Here is a 19,318-nt window from a genome sequence, read left to right on the forward strand (position 1 = left end):
CCACCTACATCACTGCCTCCTCGTCTATAAAGATCTTAACTTTGAACTGGGTAGACTAAAGCTGCGACAAGTTTAACATGCACAGATCATTTTTTAAAATTGACTTTTGTCTTCACAGAAGAGAGTTAATGTCCTAGCCCCACACTGAAACTTTTCCTAACGTGTTAAGGAGGAAAATCTGTCCTCCATGAATTCTTTTTAAGCTGTATATGCCTTTCCTCTGCCTTCTGGGTGGTCGTTTTTCCCTTCTCTGAAGTCAGTGCTCCTCCCTGTAGATTCAGTGTTCTGAAAGGTTAATTCCACTTCTGGATACTTCTCATGCATCTTTTTGGTTCTGAATTGGTGTTGCTTTCCTCCTCATTTCTCCCTTAGCGCTCCTGTGCCAACTTTGATATAACAGCTTTTGATCCCTTTCTTTCCCCCCTTACAGGTCATATCCCTTTAAAGTTTCCTTGGAAGAATAAAGCATCATTTTAGTTCTTCCTAACATTTTTGTTGTTATTATTGAAGACCTCTTGTGTATTGTCTGCTTACTCATTTTTTTATCCAGAAAAGTTCTATCGAGGTCTGTTAGTTGGTCAAACAGTAGGAAAGGTTTTTTTCTTGATTCCTCTACTTCTTGATCTGGATATCGTTTGACTTCTGCCCTTGGCACGAGACAGTCTGGACCCTGGTTCCGTCCTGCTGCTGCCTGTGGAAGGTGGGCAGTGGGCTAAGGTTTCCAGTAGACTCCTCCTCATCAGGACATTTTTTTTCTTTCTTTCCCAGCTTTCTAATTAAACACAGAGCACAACCAAACCCCCAGGAGCCCCTCACCTGAGAAGGAGGTGGATCTCATGTCCTTGTGCTTTGTGGCTTTGGCATCCTTTCCTGTCCACTCGGTGGTGAGCTGGCCGCTCAGGGGTGCGTGGCTTGGTTCCAGGGGCTCGGCTTCGGTGAGACTTTTTCTCTTTTCCCCACCCATCTGCACCTTTGTTTGCTGTTGCTGTTTTCTGCTAAGATGGTTAATCTTTAGTGGTTATTCCCTATCCCTTTCTTCCTTTCATTTACATTCTGGAAATAACATATATTTACGCCTGTGTATGTATGTGTGCGCGTGTGTACGCATGTGCATCTGCACATAAGGAAGAGGATAACAAAGTGTGCACCACCTTTTGGACTGAGTATGTTCCCTACTTTATAATATTTGCCCTTGTTAGTTAAAATTTTGTTTTGTTGGCATTTATTTTCAATCAACTAACATTTAGTGGGCACCTTCTCTGTAGCAGGCAGAGCCTTGAGGACACCCAGTGATCCTTCTTTGTTTTTCAACTTGCCGAGACCTATTTGTACTTAAACTTTTATTTTTAAATTGGCAGATTTAATGATACGCTTCCAATTCTATCACCTATTCTGTCAGCAAGTAATTAATGGAAATGTTAAATAGTACTGGGCAAGAACTGACCCTGTGGAACTACATTTGTTAAATTCCCCTAAGCTGACATTTACACTGACCTGTTAATCAATTCTGCCTTCACTGGATCCATAAATTACAGGTTCCCTGTTTCATGATGGGTAGGTCATACAAGATAAAACTGAAAGCATTAAATAAATTCCTCTCCTTGAAAGGACAAGATTTATCAGATTTATTCTGAAAACCCTGTTGATTTTTACCCTGGCTGTAGCTGTTCATTAAAATAAGCTAGGCTGGCTTTTGTGTGTTCTGGGCACTTTGAGTGTGACAGTAGGCAAGGGAAGATGAAAGGGACTTAGCTCCCTCAAGGCCATTAAACCGCTTTCGTTTAAAAACACAAGGAAAAGGATTTTGTTATCTTTGAACCCCCTTTTGTATCTCCGTTCCTAAAACTTTAGTAATCGTGTCACTCAGGTGTATTTTGACCTTTCCAGTCCTTTTGATATGAATGATGGATAAGGCTTTGCTTTCAAAGCCATATGTTTGCTGTTAATTAAAAACAAGCAAACGAGGAAATCTTATAAAGTACCACGAGAAAGAAATCGATCTGGGAAGTACATACTTTGAAGTCTGCTTTACAAGTAGGATAAACATCCCATTCGTTCCCTCCTGCTTTCATCCTTCACTGCCTCATTTTCAAGAAGGGAGCATTTCTTTACTTTTAATGACTCACCTCAAAAACATTAATATTTACCCCCCCTCTTTTGAAGTTTTAGGTAGCAGAAGCCCTTTGCAGCAGCTCTTCTGGGGTGGAACCCCATGTTGCAGCAGCTTGCAGGAGACTTGTCACATGAACATTCGGTGGAGATTAGAATATTTTCTTTCACATGTGCCTTTCTCTTCCCTCACCTTTGAGAGTGCGTAGAAGGAAATCCAGGGAGAGCAGTGAGAAGCGATTTATATATACAACAAAATGCAATTTCCTTTACCTTTAACGCCTTACATTCTCTCATCAGTCCTCACACGACTTTTTGGAGCAGATAACCCTCTGAGGGGTTACATCACTTGTGGATCACACATCTCATGAGTTGCAGAGTGGGATGGTGGCAGGACTGAGTCCCAGCCCCCTTATCTTCCCCTGTGGATGTGGCACAGCGGAGCCTCCCTTTCCTCCTTCCTCCCCTCAACAGTTCACAGTGATCCTACACACTGGATCCTATAAGTGGGGGTTTGCATGCCCCCTGGCCTTCCCAGCTCAGTGGGGATGAAAGCAGAGTCCTTCCCGAATCTTGCTTTGTGTTCTGATGAGGTTCTCATGAGGCTTTTGCTGGGTGTTGTTCCTTCGATGTTTTACCCAGCTGCAGCGGATGGTGAGGTAGCGCTGAGCTACCTGTGAGAGCTTACTCCCTTCAGAGCCATGCCCCTTCCTCCTCTTACCCAGGCTTTGTTTTCCACCCTCCTCTGGATTCTTACGAAGGAAGAGCTTTCCTTCTGTCCTCTGGCTTCTGGGCCCAGCTTGCTGGAACCCTCCACACCTTATAAATCCCTCTGCTCTCTCCTGCCCTGGTGGAGAAGTGCGGTCTGACGTGTGCTTCTGACCCCCCATCCTAGCCCTGATGGGCACGACTCGCCCCGGTCTTGCCTTATTTACTCTTTCCCTGGCCCAGACACCAGCGGGCCCGGCCCTGCCTCAGTGTTTCCCCGGGGAGCATTGCTCTGCAGCAGAACTTCTGCTCTGGTGGGACTGTCCCCCTGCCTTGTCTTTCAAGGCATTTATCAAAGGAGAAAACAGTTAGCTACTTCACCTCGTGGCTGATGTGCGCTAGGCTTCACAAGCCTTAGTTGTACCAAATCAAATAGCTGCAGCTTGTGGGCCTCAAGTGGCTCCATTCACAACCCCTTTCCTTTTTAAAAACAGCTTCATTGAGGTCTAATTTGATACCATAAAATTCACCAATTTCAAGTGTATAATATAATGATTTCGGAGTTGTGCGACTATCACCACATTCCGGTGTTAGAATATTCCCATCATCCTCTAAAGATCTGTTGTGCCCAGTTGTGGTTAATCTTCATCCCATCCTCAGACCCAGGCAACCACCAATCTACTTTCTGTCTTTATAGATCCGCCTTATTCAGACATTTCAGATAAATAAAATCATGCGATATGTAGTGTTTTGCATCTGGTTTCATTTGCTTAGCATCACATCCTTCACATTCATCCGTGTTGTGGCATGTGTCAGTAGTTTGTGTCTTTTTACTGCTGCATAGCATTCCGGTGTGTGGATATCCCACATTTTGTTTTGTGCATTCACCCATTGATGGACATTTGGGCTGTTTCCACCTTTTGGCTATTATGAGTAATGCTGTTATGAATATTCAGGTACAAGTCTGTATGTGGACATATATTTCCATTTTTTCTTGAGTAGATACTTAGGATGGGAATTGCTGGGTCATATGGTAAGTTTATGTTTAACTTTTCAAGAAACTGCCAAATTGTTTTCCCAAATGGTTGCATTTTACATTACTGTCAGCAATGTCTGAAGGTTCTTTTTCTCCACATCCTTGTCATACATACCCTTGTTTTCTAAAGGTTATCTTAGAGCAGGCACATTCTCAAAGCCCTGCCCCTCTGCTCGCTCCTTTGCCAGGCATTTCACCTTCACCGGACTGCAGATTCATTCATTCAGACCTTTCTGCTCCCGAAATGCAAGTATGAAATGGCTGCAGAAAATATAATTTCATGGCATTCATTTTCCTGCTTCCCTAACTAGTAGCAGGTTGATTTTTTTAGTTTTTTTTTCTTTACAGTAGATTCTTTTTTTTCCTATAAAGAAGGGAAGAATATTGATTTTTCCCAATTGTATGTAGTGAACTTAGTGATACATTGTGCAGCTAGGAAGGAGGGGATTGTGTTACAATGGAAATGGGGATTCTGAGTGTGCAGAAATCAATCAGCGTTATAATACCTTAAAAATGTGGCTATTGCAAAGCCAGGGAAAGAAAATCACAAAGACTCAGGCGAGCTGATTCCCATTAGGCCAGGTAGGAGCTGATGGTTTTGTAGTGCAGGGGCCTAGAAAAAAAAAGGAAAAGAAAAGAGAGTGACTGACAGTAATAGGAAGAGAGAGCAGGACGGTGCAGCCATGAAAGGCCTGAGGAAAAAGGGTGCACTTTGGCCTTTTAGAATCTGGGTCCCATTACTAGCTGACAGCTTTTGGGCACATTATTAAGCTGCTTTGAACCTAGGTTTCCTCCTCAGTCAACTGGGCCTGGCACACAGAAGGTGGGAACAACAGATTGTTGCTATTACGAGAAGGCCGGGGGAAATGCGGTGGGAGCCGGCTCCTGGGTCAGGGTGAAGGTCGGAGAGTTGAGAACTGTGGTTCTCAAACTCTCATCAGCCTAAGAATCACGTGGAGGCTCAGGCTGCACCCCTGGAATTCCTGATCCAGGAGGTCGGGTGGGGGCCTGAGAATTTGTATTCTAACAAGTTCCCAGGGCCTGCTGTTGCCCCTGGTGCAGTGCCCCATGCTGAGAACCGCAGGTGGAGAAGGTAGGAACTGCTGGGGAGCTAGGTCCATGGCACAGGGAAGAGAGGATGCCTTCTTAACATCGGCTGCATCCCAGACTGCTTAAAAGGGTCAGAAAGACTGGTTCCTGCTGTCAACATGGCAGTTGGGTGCAGTGATCCTGGGGCGGGGGCAGGACTGGGAAGGTGGCACATGATGTCCATGCTAGATCCTGCACAGCTGCGGTCCCCAGCCCCAGGGCTGTGCACTAGTACTGGTTCGTGGTTTGTTAGGAACCAGGCCGCGCAGCCGGAGGTGAGTGGCGGGGTGAGTGAGTGAAGCTTCACCTGTATTTACAGCCGCTCCCCATCACTCGCCATCCCCAGCCTGACCTGGTCTTTGGAAAAATTGTCTTCTGTGAAACCGGTCCCTGGTGCCAGGGACCCAGCAGAAGATTCTAATGTTGCATTTTAGGAGGACTCCTCACCCCTCCCCTCCACCGTGGCTTTGTCTGTTTTGTTTGTTGCTATATTCTTAGTACCCAGAACAGTGCCTGGCACCATGTAGGTGTTCAATAAATATTTGTTGAAAGACTGAATGAAGGTTGAGAACTTCCATTTGTATTCATCTGCTAGGGCTGCCATGACAAAATATCACAGACTGGGTGACCGAAACAGCATAAACTCATTTTCTCACAGTTCAGGAAGCTGAAGTCCAAGATCAAGGTGTCACAAGTTTTGTTTCTCCTGGGACCGTGCTCCTTGGGTTGCAGACAGCTGCCTTCTCACCATGTCCTTACATGGTCTTTGCACTGTGTGCCTGCATCCCTGGTATCTCCTCCTCTTCTTATAAGGACACCAGTTGTATTGGGTTAGGGCCCCACCCTTATGACCTCATTTAATCTTAATTACATCTTTACAGGCCCTGCCTACAAATACAGTCACATTGGGGGATAAGGCTTCCACATATGAATTTTAGGGGAACACGATTCAGTCCCTAACACTATTGTAGTGAACCATGGCTGCTAACTGGAGGGGGCCACATTTCCCCATGTGGCACTCCACAAGGGTGAGGACCCCCATCTAATGGACCCCTTAGGGCCTTACTGAAAGGCTGAGGGAAGTGCCAAGTGAGGGAAGTGCCAGCCTTGGTTGGAAGCTAAGCAATCCCATAATTTAGACCAGAACGTAAAGACTTGAGTCTTAATGGGAAAAGATAAAGTAGGAATAAAAAGTACTGACAGACATGGTTTCTAGGAGAAACTATTCAGTTCTTTTATTCCAGAGCCGAAGCCTATTGGTAATATGATTAATTTTTTCCCCTTGACATGAAACTGTGTGAGGTTATTCCCCAACAGCACGTTGCTCAGAATCCCAAACCTTCATGTGCTTCTCAAGTTTGACTCTGAAGCTGAAGCGTCCACGTGAAGTGTCCTGGCTGGAAAGAGCCGGGGAAAGCAGGATTGCGACAGGAATCACACAGTGGGACAAGCACAGCAGGCCAGTCTCACTACTTTGTTGTTGGGTGGTGGGAGGAAATGTGGAATTTGTCACTTATGCTGTGGGTCTCACAGCATCTAGTCCTCCCACGGCACAGTCCTTGTACAGTGCAGGTTCTGAATGCATATTTCATACCTGAGACTTGGGCTTTATTTGCAAATGTTCTGATTAATGAGTTCGATATCTCTGGTGTGTCTGCCTGACATTTTCCGAACTGCCTAGTCCTCCTCCCCTTTCATGCTGAGGGTGGAGCATCAGCTAGTCTGGGAGCTGCAGGAGACAATGAATGAGATGCCCATCTCCTGGCCTGCACCTGCTTCCTCCCCCGGAGGCTGGCGGGGTGGGACCTCCTGAGGCTAGGAGAGGAAGGCAGGCTGGTAGCTAGGAGGTGGGACTTGGGATTCACACCTCTCTCCTGGGGTGACTGTGTTCCCTCATTTGGTGGTAGCAGCAGGTGGTAGCTCACACTAGGGAAGAACCACCTGGAGTGTCTAGATTGTGGAGTTGGAGGAGCCACAGAAGGTGATAATTCTCATCCCAGTCCCTTCATATACTGCCCTGCCACGTCCCATTCTGAACTCCCTGTCTGGCTTTTACAATATTTTTACCTTGTTTCTCTCCCTCTTCCACCTTAGTCCACTCACCCTAGTATAACACTCTCCATATGCCCCAACTCCTTGTCCCCATAACTCACCTCATTCCTTTCTCCTTTGGTCGTAAACAGATGGGCTGTGACCACTATAAGGGTTTGAAAGTTGTAAACATCGGAGATATATTGAGTACTGTGGTTGTGTTAGTTTCCTAGGGCTGCCATAACAAAGTGCCACTAACTGAGTGGCTTAGAGCAACAGAAATTTGTCATTTCACAGTTCTGGAGGCCAGAAGTCTGAAATCAAGGTGTCTCTGGCACTCTCTGAAAGCACTAGGGAGGGTCTGTGCCAGCTCTCCTGGCTTCTGGTCATTCTCTGGCTTGTGGCAGCATAACTGCAGTCAGCATGTGGTGTTCTCCTTAAGTGCATGTCTGTGTTCAAATTTCCCTTTTTTATAAGGATGCTAGTCGTATTGGATTAGGGGCCCACTTTGCTATATAAGCTCTTGGGTCATGAAATGTCCAATTTCAAATCAGAAGTGTAGTTTATTATATCTCAAATAAGAAGCAGTACAATTAATCAAAGTATGCACCTGAACTATCAACACAGTTTGCCACCTTAGCAGTAACTTGTTTATGCCAGCAGTGAAGAAGCCTGGAGACGGCCGGGCGCGGTGGCTCACGCCTGTAATCCTAGCACTCTGGGAGGCCAAGGCGGGTGGATCGCTCGAGGTCAGGAGTTCGAGACCAGCAAGAGCGAGACCCCGTCTCTACTAAAAATAGAAAGAAATTATATGGCCAACTAAAATATATATATAGAAAAAATTAGCCGGCATGGTGGCTCATGCCTGTTGTCCCAGCTACTCGGGAGGCTGAGGCAGTAGGACCGCTTAAGCCCAGGAGTTTGAGGTTGCTGTGAGCTAGGCTGACACCACGGCACTCACTCTAGCCCAGGCAACACAGCGAGACTCTGTCTCAAAAAAAAAAAAAAAAAAAAAGAAGCCTGGAGTACGAGTGGCGAAGAAATCAGGAAAGGCGTTTTCCACAGCTTGCTGAGAATTGAATATGTTTCCTTGCAAGAAGTGGTCCAAAGCTTGGAAGAAGTGGTAGTTAGTTGGTGCAAGGTCTGGTGAATATGGTAGATGACAGAGAGTTTCCAAGCCCAGCTGCTATAGTTTGAGCAGCATTGTTTGTGCAATATGTGGTCAAGTGTTGTCTTGCAAGACCATTGGCCTGTCTCTAGTGACCAGTTTCGGCTGCTTAATCACAAGCATCCTCATTATTTCGTACACTTGGTTGCAATAGATATCTGCTGTAATTGACTGAACAGGTTTCATGAAGCTGTAGTGGACAATACCAGCACTGGCTCACCAAACAGACACCAATAGCTTTTTGCGATGAATATTTGGTTTTGGACTGTATTTCGGCACTTCATCTTTATCCAGCCATTGTGCCAAACACTTGCGATTGTCAAAAAGAATCTATTTTTCATCGCACATAACAATACGGTGTAGAAATGGTTCACCTTTATATTGTGAGAGCAAAGAAAGGCAAGCTTCGACATGACTTCTCTTCTGATGCTCATTTAATTCATGTGGAACCCATTTATCCAGCTTCTTTACCTTGCATAAGTTGTTTTAAATGGTCCAATATTGTTGGAATAGAAACGTCAAACCTTGCTGCTAATTTGAATGTGTAGTTTGAGATGGATTCACTTCCACTACAGCTTTTAGCTCATTATCCATATGGTCTCAGGTCACCCATGTGGCTAATTTTCAAGAATAAAATCACCAGAATGGAACTTCTCAAACCATCAACGTACTGTGCGTTCCTTAGCCACATCCTTCCCAAACATTTCGTTGATATTTCAAACAGCACTTCACTGGTTCCATGACAGAACCCATATTTGAAAATAACACGAATTTCTGACTTATCCATGGTTTCACAAAAATTGCTCTAAAAAAAATTTGAAAGATAATCACAAGCCAAACATGTGTTTGAAAGACTGAGGATATACCTTCACAATAAAAATAAACCACAAAGTGTCAAAATGAAATGTCAGAGATATCAACTGTTAAACTTAGTACTTCAGGAAATCAGACATTTCATATTTAATAACCTAATAATTATATCTGCAATGACCCTAATACTATAATAGCAGTTTTGAATTACTGTGAGAAATAACTTTAGATATAGTCTGAATTGGGGTTTCTAAGAATATGCTTGTAAATAAATACTGGGCCATAAATTTTTATAACATGCTTACTTTTAAGATAGAAAAGTATGGAAAATACATGTTATATAATATAAATTAGGAAGCAAAGAAAGGGGCAGTAACACTCTCAGGTGTGAATTGGAGCAGACTTGGAGGTTTGGTGAACGTGTAGTCACTGGTTTGGGAAGGCAATCTGGAACAAGCTCGCCCAGCAAGTCAGACTAAGAATCGAGAGCTCGGAGCTGGTGTCTGGCATCAAACGTCTCCTCCTGAGCCAATGGCTCACACCCTGTGAGCTTGAGATGACTGCGTCTCGGGAGGAGAATGATAGTGCCTTAGAGGGGAGTGATGGGAATTGGTGAATTATGTTGTAGCGTGTTCAGGAGATGCTCAGGTGAAAAGGTTCTGCAAAACTAGTGGCAAACTTTCAATTACCACTTGGAATAGACACAAAAAATTGTCTTCCCTTTTCTTTTCCATTTATCTCAGTGGGTCATAAGTGTTGTTGACCCAGAGGGCAGATTACAGAGAACATCCATCAGGTGGATGAAGTCACTGGCTTGGAAACAAATTTCTGAGTTTGGTATGTGCTGTTCACATTCTGGGATGAGAACGGTTTGCCTCTCTGTGAGTGCTGATGGGGTGTGCTTCTGCTCCTGAGCACACAGTAGGGCCTCGGTCTCTGAACAGGGCTTTGCTGGTTTGTCAGCTCCTGGGTCTCTGTGTTCTTCAGAAGTGTGTCTCTCCAGGGACCCTGGCCATCACAGAGTCTCTTTCTGTGTTCCCTAGCAAGGCAAGCAGCACCAGCCTCTTGGTCCACGTTGTCACCAGTTCGAGAGCCTCTGCCTTCAGTCTTGGTTTGCTTGGCCTGAGGAAGGTCCTCTCAGACAGCTTTGGCATTGTGCTTTCTTTGCTGGCAACAGTGAGCAGCGGAATTCAACTATACTGTGCTCAGATGCAGCATCATAACAGACCAATTGAATGAACTATAAAAATTTTATAAATTGATTTTTTTTTTACTTCCAAAAAAAATTCAATACTGTAATTCAAACCAGACTCATCATGTGTATGGTGAGAGTCCCGGGCAGAATCCAAGGGCCAAATGACCAGATTGATTTGTTTAGTCAGTATCTGCTGGAAGCCCACATGTGCCACTGTCAGGGCTCACCGAGGAACACTGCAGGGGCACGCTGGCTTTGGGGGACTTATTTGGACAGTGTATTTGTGTTCATCCACGTATCTCAGGTCAGGTTCCCCGGGAATCCAGCTCTGAGATGGAGATTTGCAGGCAGGAGGTTTCTTGAGGAATGTTCTCCAGGTCAATGTCTGAAGGCATGAGGGAAACAGGATTGGGTGGAGGGGGCGGTTGAACTTGGCACAGTCACAATGAAGACCCCTCTTCTGACCCCACAGGAGCTGCAGGAGCTGGGACGGCTCCTCAGAATTGTCCCAAATTGAGGCAAAAGGACCAGGCCTTTATATCCCTGAGTCCCTGCACCAACAGGCATTGGGCACATGGCCTGCACTTAGGGAGGGGGTGCGGCCCTGAGGAGCCAGCTCTGTTCAGTCCAGGGCAGTGCCCAGACGCGGGCTCAGCTGAGAACAGTCAGCAGTGGGGGAGTGCGTGCCTGAGTCCCCAGCAGCAGGCTGTGTGGACGTAATGGCAATGCAACTCTCAGTGAATTTGTGCTGAGCCAACCACTGCACTAGATGCTGAGACTATGGTGACTAACACAGGCATGGCCTCTGCTCTCATGGGGCTTTCTGTCCAGTAGAAGGCCAAAAAGTAAATAGGCAATTACAATACAGAGGTTATTGTCCTGGGAGATTGCATGGTGGGGGAGTCAGGAAGTCTTCCTGGAGGAAGTTACATCTAAGCTGGGATCTGGTCATGTTAAGGGTGCATGGAAGGAGCTTTCCAAGCAGAGAGCACAGCATGCAGGGCATTCCATGGGCCAGAGACCAAGAGTGTCACATTTTGAAGAATGATAAGGTTCAGAATGGCCAGAGTATACAGAGAATGTGTGTGTGTGTGTGTGTGTGTGTGTGTGTGTGTGTGTGTGTGTAGGGGTGGGTTGGGGTTATGGATGTACGTGAGGCTGGAAGGGTGAGCTGGGGCCAGGAGTGACAGCATCCTGCCATGGGAGTGGCCAAACCATCCTAGAGTGAGTGTTAGGATGCGTAGGGAAGGGATTGGACAGGAAGGGTGGGAGGAAAGCCCAGTGTTCCTGGGGTGGGTACAGAAGCAGAGCCGGTAGCGGTAACTGGGGAGTCCGGGAAGGCGAGGAAGACCAGATGCCTTCCATTCCACCCCGTCCCAGGCCCACATTCCTGAGCCCTGTGGGAATTGTACACACAATGGATGTCACCCTTTTCCTCCTGCTCCTTTGGCTTCCCGGTCTCCACCCTGCCCCCACCCTCCTTGCTGTGAACACGCCCAGGCTGGAGGAGAGCTGTCCTCCCCTTACGCAGCTGCTCTAGGCTAGCTCTGGCCCTGACCACCCCATTTCTTTGAAGACACTGTTTTCTGTCTGCCCCCACACCTTGCATGCCCTCCTTCTTGCACTTGTAATCTGGTTTCCACCTCCTAACATTGAAATTTGTTCAAGTGGCATTGGTTACCTTTTCCATGCCCTCCTCTGCCTCTCTTGACACTGGGGCCTCTGGATTCTCTTCCTGACTTCCCCACATTTGCCTCTTTGGCTCCTACCTGCATCCTCTTCTTCCCTTCCACTGGCTCCAGTGACCCACCTCCTGCTACTCCTACTGTAGGGCTGGACCTAGTGCCCTGCTTCCAGTGAACAGAAGAGGGATATGTGATGGGCCATCACTTCTGTGATTAGGCTACAAAAGACTCTAACTTCTGTCTCTCTCTCTCATCCATTTGTGGAAGCCAGCTGCCATGTTAGAGTGGCCCACATGGCCAGGAACTGGGTCTCTGAGCCCGAGAGCCCATGAGGAAGTGAATCCCGCCAGTGGCCCATGAGCGCCAACAGCACTGAGTGGCCCTGGGAGCAGATCCCACTGCAGTTAAACCTTGAGATCACTGCAGCCCAGCAGATACCTTGGCTGAGGCCTTGCGAGAGACCCAGGGCCAAGACCTTGATCGCAGCCTTGTGAGAGACCCTGAAGCTAAGAAAGGCACTAAGTGGCGCCTGGCTTCCTGACGCAGAGACGGTGAGATAACATATGTGTTGTTGGGGGTAAGTTCTCATTCAGCAATAGATAATTTATATACACCCCAATCTCCTTGTCCGTTACCAAAGTCCCTTAATTCTTCAGGATGAAATTCCACACTATTTCCAGACCATACTGTGTGCTCCTTCACCTTGATGATTTTTTTTTTTGTGGTCTCTATTTTATTGGAACACCTTCTTCTATCTTTGTCACCTAGAAAATTCTTGCTCATCTTTTTGCCTTGAGCACTTGGAGACTTGCCTTATATAATAATGTTTCAGTAACTATTTGTACATCTGAATTATTGAAAAGGATTTCCAAAATAATAATCATTATTTGGAAGAACCCACTTAGAGACAAAGTGCTTAAAGGTACTTAAAACTTTAAGAATTTAATTCAATAAATATTTATTTAGGATCTGTCTTGGCCAGGTCCTGTGGATAAGAAGACATTCAAGAACGGGAATGCTTGGTTTGGAACCTGGGCTGCCTTCATGCCCATTTTCCCTTCCCTTAATTAATTCCTATTTATCTTTTAGAGCTCTTCTGTTTCATGCCACCCCTTCAATCAGTTGACTTAAATCAGTTTCCCTGATTCTTAAAATAGATCAGATCTACTTATATGCATTCATTGATGCCTGTACTTCTCTTTTGAAACAGGTCCCACCATTGAATTAAATAATTAACTATGTGAATGACAGTTTGATGCCCCTCTCCCTCACTGGACTGTAAGCTCCAGGAGGGCAGGGACTCTCCAATGCCTTGCCTCTAACGGGAGGACAATAAATATCTGCTGAATCAGTGTAGACCCAGTTTGTTCCCAGTAGTCCCTGGACCCCAAAAGATCACATTCTAGGTGAGGCAGCTGCAATGGCAGTCCAGCATGGCAAGGGCCATGACATAGGTCTTGGTACTGGGTGCAATGGGAGTATGGCAGGGGGGAGGTGGAAAGACATCACAGCTAGAGTGGTAATTGAGCTGGGTTTTAAAGGGCAGATAAGAGTTTGCACAGTGGAGGAGTGGGGAACTTGGTGAGAGGTCGGACTTCCTGAATAAAAACAAAGGCAATGTCTTAGTCTGTGCTGCTATAACAAAATATTGGAGAATAGGTAACTTATAAAGAATAGAAATTTATTTTGCACAGTTCGGGAGGCTAGGAAGTCCAAGATCAAGGTGCCAGCAGATTTGATGTCTGGGGAGGGCTGCTCTCAGCTTCCAAGATGGCCCTTTGTATTGCTGCATCCTCTGGAGGAGATGAACCCTGTGTCCTCACATGGCGGAAGGGATGGGAGGGGCAAACATCCCCTGAAGCCCTTTCATAAGGCACTAATCCATTCATAAGGACAGAGCCCTCATGGCCTGACGACCTCCTAAACGTCTTACCTATGATACTGTTGCATTGGGGATTAAGTTTCGACATGAATTTTGGAGGGACACAAACATTGAAACCATCACAGGCTTGATAAGACTCATAGTGGATCAGATTAGAGCTTCCCAACTGAGTGGTGTGCCGTGGTATCCTGGGCTGCCTTGAAGGTACGTGTTGACCAGTTTATTGATCTTTTTAGCCTTTGGGCTGCCAGGTAAAGTCTAGGGCAACTGGAGCTCCCAGGCCAGTTGCTCTCAGACACAGCTTTGTCTGTTTACCCCAGTGTACCCTCCAATATTATCATCTTCTGTGTATGCCTTGACTTGAAAACATTTGGGAAGCACTGGATCAGCCCCAGATGGAGCAAGGCAGGTGTGATGGGATTCGGCAAAGGTGAGTCTGGAAAGTGGGCTGTGACCAGATTGCAAAGGGCCTTCCCTGCTTGGCTAAGGAGTTTGGATTTTTCCCTGTAGGAAGTGGGGAAGCCATTAGTAGTTTGACCATCTGTTCTCCAGCCCCATCCCTAATCCTATTAAGATTACTAATAGACTTTGTATAAATGGTTATGGATTCCAGATTAATGTGGTCCAAATGAACCACTTTTGTGAGTTCTACTTTGGGTTTCTCAGAGGCACAACACAGAACATCCTTTGGTGTATGGCAGTTTTTACTGTTGTGTTATGACACATTGGTGACTTAAATCAGTTGTAATTGCATTATAAGTAATTTACCGCAGCTAGGAAAATGTCAGTGTTTTCAAATTACACTAATTTTTAAGAATTAAATCAGGCTTATAATTTTTTCTACATCAAATCTGTATAGTTCCTTGAGATTGCTATAATGAAGTGCTACAAACTGAATGGCTGAAAACAACAGAAATTTATTCTCTCACAGTTCTGGAGGCCAGTTCAAAATCAAGGTGTCAGCTGGGCCAGGCTCCCTCTAAAACCTGTAGGGAAAGAATCCTTCCTTGACTCTTCCGTCTTACAGTAGCCACAAATGTCCATGGGCTTGTGGCAGCCTTGCTCTAATGTTCATATAGCCTCCCACCCACCTTTGCATGTCTGTGTCTGTGTCCAAATTCCCCCTTTTTAATAAACACATCAACCATATTGGATTAAGGCCCACCCTAATGACTTCATCTTTACTTGCCTACATCGGCAAAGACCCCATTTTTAAATAAGGTCACATTCTAAGATACTGGCAGCTAGGACTTCAATATATCTTTTTGGAGGGACACAATTCAGTCTATGACAACATCATTTTCAATCACTTGCATTTTAATATTCTTTCTTGGGTCAGAATACAGTGGTAGAGTTTTGCATATAACCTATAACCAGATTATGTCAGAATCTGAATATATACATGGGTGCCTGCTTGTGAACTTCAATCTGTCAGGCAAGAAAAATGTTTGCAGACCACTACTGTAATATAAGCATGGCTCATTGCTTATCCCCTTACATCCCAAAGACTTTTTACTTCTCTTTCATCCTTAGGAAGCTGGCCCTTTAAGACTAGGTCATACCAATGCAGTGGTTATCAACTAGGGGTGATTTTGCCCCTTAGGGGACATTGGCAATATTTGGAGAAATTTTTGGCTGTGATAACTGTGGGTGGGGGGAAGGTGCTACTGGCATCTAGTTAGTAGACACCAAGGATACTGCTAACTATACATCCTACAATGCACAAGAGACATTCCTACGATGAAGAACTGTCTGGCTCAAAATGTCAATTGTATTGCTGAGAAACCCTGCAACAGTGGGTTTTGTGTTCCTTAACTTCCAGGGTGGTGGTATAATAAAATGCTTGGTTTGACTTTGGTCAGGCTCTAAGTACTTCCTTCTTTCAGAAATTTTTTTATCATTGTCTTTCTAAGAGACTTTAATATTCTCAATACCTTTGCCACTCTGGTTAGAGTGCAGAGGTGAGTTTGAATGTGGAATCAAGTCAGTATCCCCAAAGCCATTTGAAGATGACTGTGAGTTCCAGTATCCCATCTGGTCCAACTTCCTGGACCTGAGAAAGATGTATAAGAACTTTCATATACTCAATATCTAGTGAAGCCTGGGGCAGTACCCAGTAAGTTCACAAATGACAAATGTTTTGTGAAATTAACATTAAAATATGAATTATGGTGTAATTTGGTATAAAATTTCCTTCCTTTTCCCAATCAACTTGTATTCCATTTTAAAAAGACACTGAGTAATAATTACCGTTTATATACTATGGATGTTTTTCAAACCATCCCAGGAAAGCCAAGCCCTTTTGGCCAAGACCGACCTGGGTAAGCCGTGGTTTGAGGTTTGATCTGGGGAACTGGACCCTGGCTCCTTCTCTGCTTTCCTGGCTCTTTGGTCCTGACTGTCCACGGGTAAATATTTATTGTCCTCTCTTCTTTTGGATTGAAATTTATTTTCCTATGTTCCTGACTTACATGAATCTCTTCATGTTTTTTTTACTTATAACCCTCCTAATATACCGCTTGGGTAAATCGATACCCCCTCCCTTTTTTGATGGGATTCCTTGATCTCTTATCTTGAAGGACTTGTAAATTAATTCTTGGGTTATGATGACTCTCATCATAGCTGATGTTTACTGGGAACATTTTCTGTCCATCCATTGTCTTCTTTTCAAGGTGCTTAAGGCCCTTGGCAACATTTCATCTTATGGAGGCTGATTAAGGAAAGAATGTGAGGTCGTTTGTCATATGTCTCTAGGGCCTCTGAAAAGGGACCAGTATTACTAATTGGGCTTAACTGGAAAGAAAGGAGAGGGATATTATATTTCAGGATAGAGATGTTATCGGAAAATGTTGCTATTTTCATTGTTTTTATTGATAATAATTATAAAGCCCACTTAATTACAAATTATAAAGTATCTTATCCTTGGGATCAGGGAATGCCTTCTTTTACTTTCCTAGTTCTCCTGTATTGGTTGTCACCATAATGCTCCGTAGCAAAAAAAGTCCCCACATAATCACAGTAATGTGACTGTAAGCATTTATTTCTCATTTATGCATCTGCAAGCTCATTAGCTAAGGTTTGGCTGATCTGGGTTGGGCTGGCCCACGTTGCAGGTTCTGTTCAGGTCTGCTACACACATCTCTCATTTCCTTGTACTAGTGGCATGCTTGTACCCAAGACATGCTTCTTGTGGTGGTGGCAGAAGTACAAGATGCAAATCCTATTGGCCCAAAATGAGAAATGAGGCTAAGCTCAAAACTAGTGGGTGTCCTGCTTACTATTGCCATGGAAAAAATTCCCTAAAACTTAGTGGCTTAAAATAATAGCAATCATTTTATTGTCTCTCGTGGTTTCTGTGCATCTGGGATTCAGGAAGGGCTCAGCTGGGTGGTCCTGGCTCAGGGTCTCTTGTGCAGTTGCAGTCAGATGACGGCTGGAGCTGGCATATCGGGGGGCTGCCCAGGCATCGCTCAGGCTTCTCCACGTGGTCTCTGAGTGAGCTCGTTTGAGCTTCCACATAGCTTGGTGACTTCAGGGTTGTCAGGCTGCTTGCAAGGCAGCTTACAACTTCAGCACAGTTGTTCCAGAGAACCAAGTGGAACGTGCCTTGTCTTTTATGACCAGCCTTGGAAGTCACGTGGCATCACTTCTACTACTCCCTATCAGTTGAAACAGTCACAGAAGCCTGCGCACTTTCAAGGGGAAGAGAATGGATCCCAACTCTCCATGAGATGCGTGTGAAAGTCACATTGTGAAAAGCGCATGAGGGTGGGAGATAGTGTTGTAGCCATTTTTGGAAATAACATTTGCCACAGCGGGGCAGGGAGGTGTTCTCTGCCCACCGTGGAGGTGAGGCAGGGAAGAGAGTGGGTATTGGCTAAACACCGCCTCAAACTGTCATGTGCCTGTAGCACCTTGTATGGGGCTGAAAACACAATGGATGTGCAAAAATGTATAATGGATAACTGTATTGGGTTGGGTACCTAGACATGTGGCCTAGATGGGAAGCCTGTGCAAGATGTTTATTGAGGGATTGGTTTTAGGACAAACCCCTACTAGAGTGGGAGAAGCAGTATAGGACAGGAGAGAAACTAGGGAAAATGTGGTTTTAGGAGAAGTCTGGCTTCAGCCTGATCCCATGAGGAGCTCTAGAGTGGGAATTGTATCACAAAGGTTGTCCTTTTATTCCTCTGCATCCGGCAGTCACAGGTGTCACTTGGGGGAGGGGTGGGGACACATACTTCTCAGACATCTCTGGGCAGGGCAGCTCCCATCAGCTAAGGGGAGGCCTCCAGAGAAGGCTGCAGGCGTGGGCCCCAAGCAGCCAGCACCTGCAGCAGCAGGAGGAGGCGCACACCTGCCTGGGAAAGGGGCTCTGCGTGGGATGCTGAGTACGCCTGCTACAGTCCACCCCTTGTGCCACTTAGAGCCACTTATGTCTCATGTCAGGCTTACTCTGTCTTCTCACAGCTTCTCTAGGATTCTTCTTGGTCAGAATTTTTGGGTGAGTGGGGCAAACAACGGTCCCTGTTGTTGCCATTGGTCCTGAGGCCACAACCGATATTGTCATCTTCCCTGTTTGCTACCTGTGCTAGAATCTCCACTCATGGGTAGCACGTCTGCTCATCAGGCAGGCTAGTGTGCTGGAGTGACCCAGACTGTCACCTGAGGGGGCTGAGCCCCTGGTTTCCGTGCCCTTTGCAGGCTGTGGTTGTTGTACTTGACAGTTCTTGGTTAAAACTGGGCATTGAAGTCCCAGGAGACACCCGAGTTAAGTATCCTGTGTTGTTCGTGTTCCCCACGGCCCCCATTATGTAACAGCACCCCTACTTCCTCCTGCTGGACGTGGTCAAACCTCCTTGCCAGTAAGAAAACTCAGCTTCTTTGCCTCCTATTAGAATGAGGAGCCTAAAGTAGTCAGGCAGGCAGCAGCTATAGCTTTCATTTTAGCAAAAAGTGTGTTCTGTAGTGGAAGCATCTCTAGCCCCACAGAGCCTAAAGTATTGCATGCAGGAAGCTCAAATTTCCCAAGTCACGCTGGGAGTAATGGTGAGTGGGGCCACTTCACCTCCCAACCCTGGTTCCCAGACCTGTGTATTCTATTTATCAGGAACCAGCCCTGTGTCATGGCTCTTGATTTAAAGTATATGCTACCTCCTGGAGGACAGTGCCTCGCCTGTGCAGGGTGTTAGGTCCAAGCTTGCACCTTCACGATGCTCTTGAGAGGTTGTTCCGGGGTTCTATCAAGCCAGCAGTGTCTGAATGGTGTGGTAAGTAGCAGGACCAGCGGGTTACGTGGTCACGTGCCCATGTGCACCTCCTTTGCTGTAAAGTGGATTTCTTTGTCTGAAGTGAATTTATGCAGGTCAGACTCTCAGCCATAGCAGTTGATGGGAGTTCTTGGGTAGCAGTGGCGGCTGAGGCCTATAGGCAGGAAAGATAAATCCATAACTGGAATATTTGTCAATTCTAATCAGGATGAAATATCGCCCAATTTCAGGGTGGAAGTAAATCGACTTGTCACCAATGAGCCAGTTGGCCTCCTATGAGGATGGCGCCGTATCAGGGGCTCAGGACTGGCTGTAGTGGCTGGCTGAACATTCAG

The sequence above is a fragment of the Lemur catta genome, chromosome 3, assembly GCF_020740605.2.
Source record: "Lemur catta isolate mLemCat1 chromosome 3, mLemCat1.pri, whole genome shotgun sequence".
NCBI lineage: Eukaryota > Metazoa > Chordata > Mammalia > Primates > Lemuridae > Lemur > Lemur catta.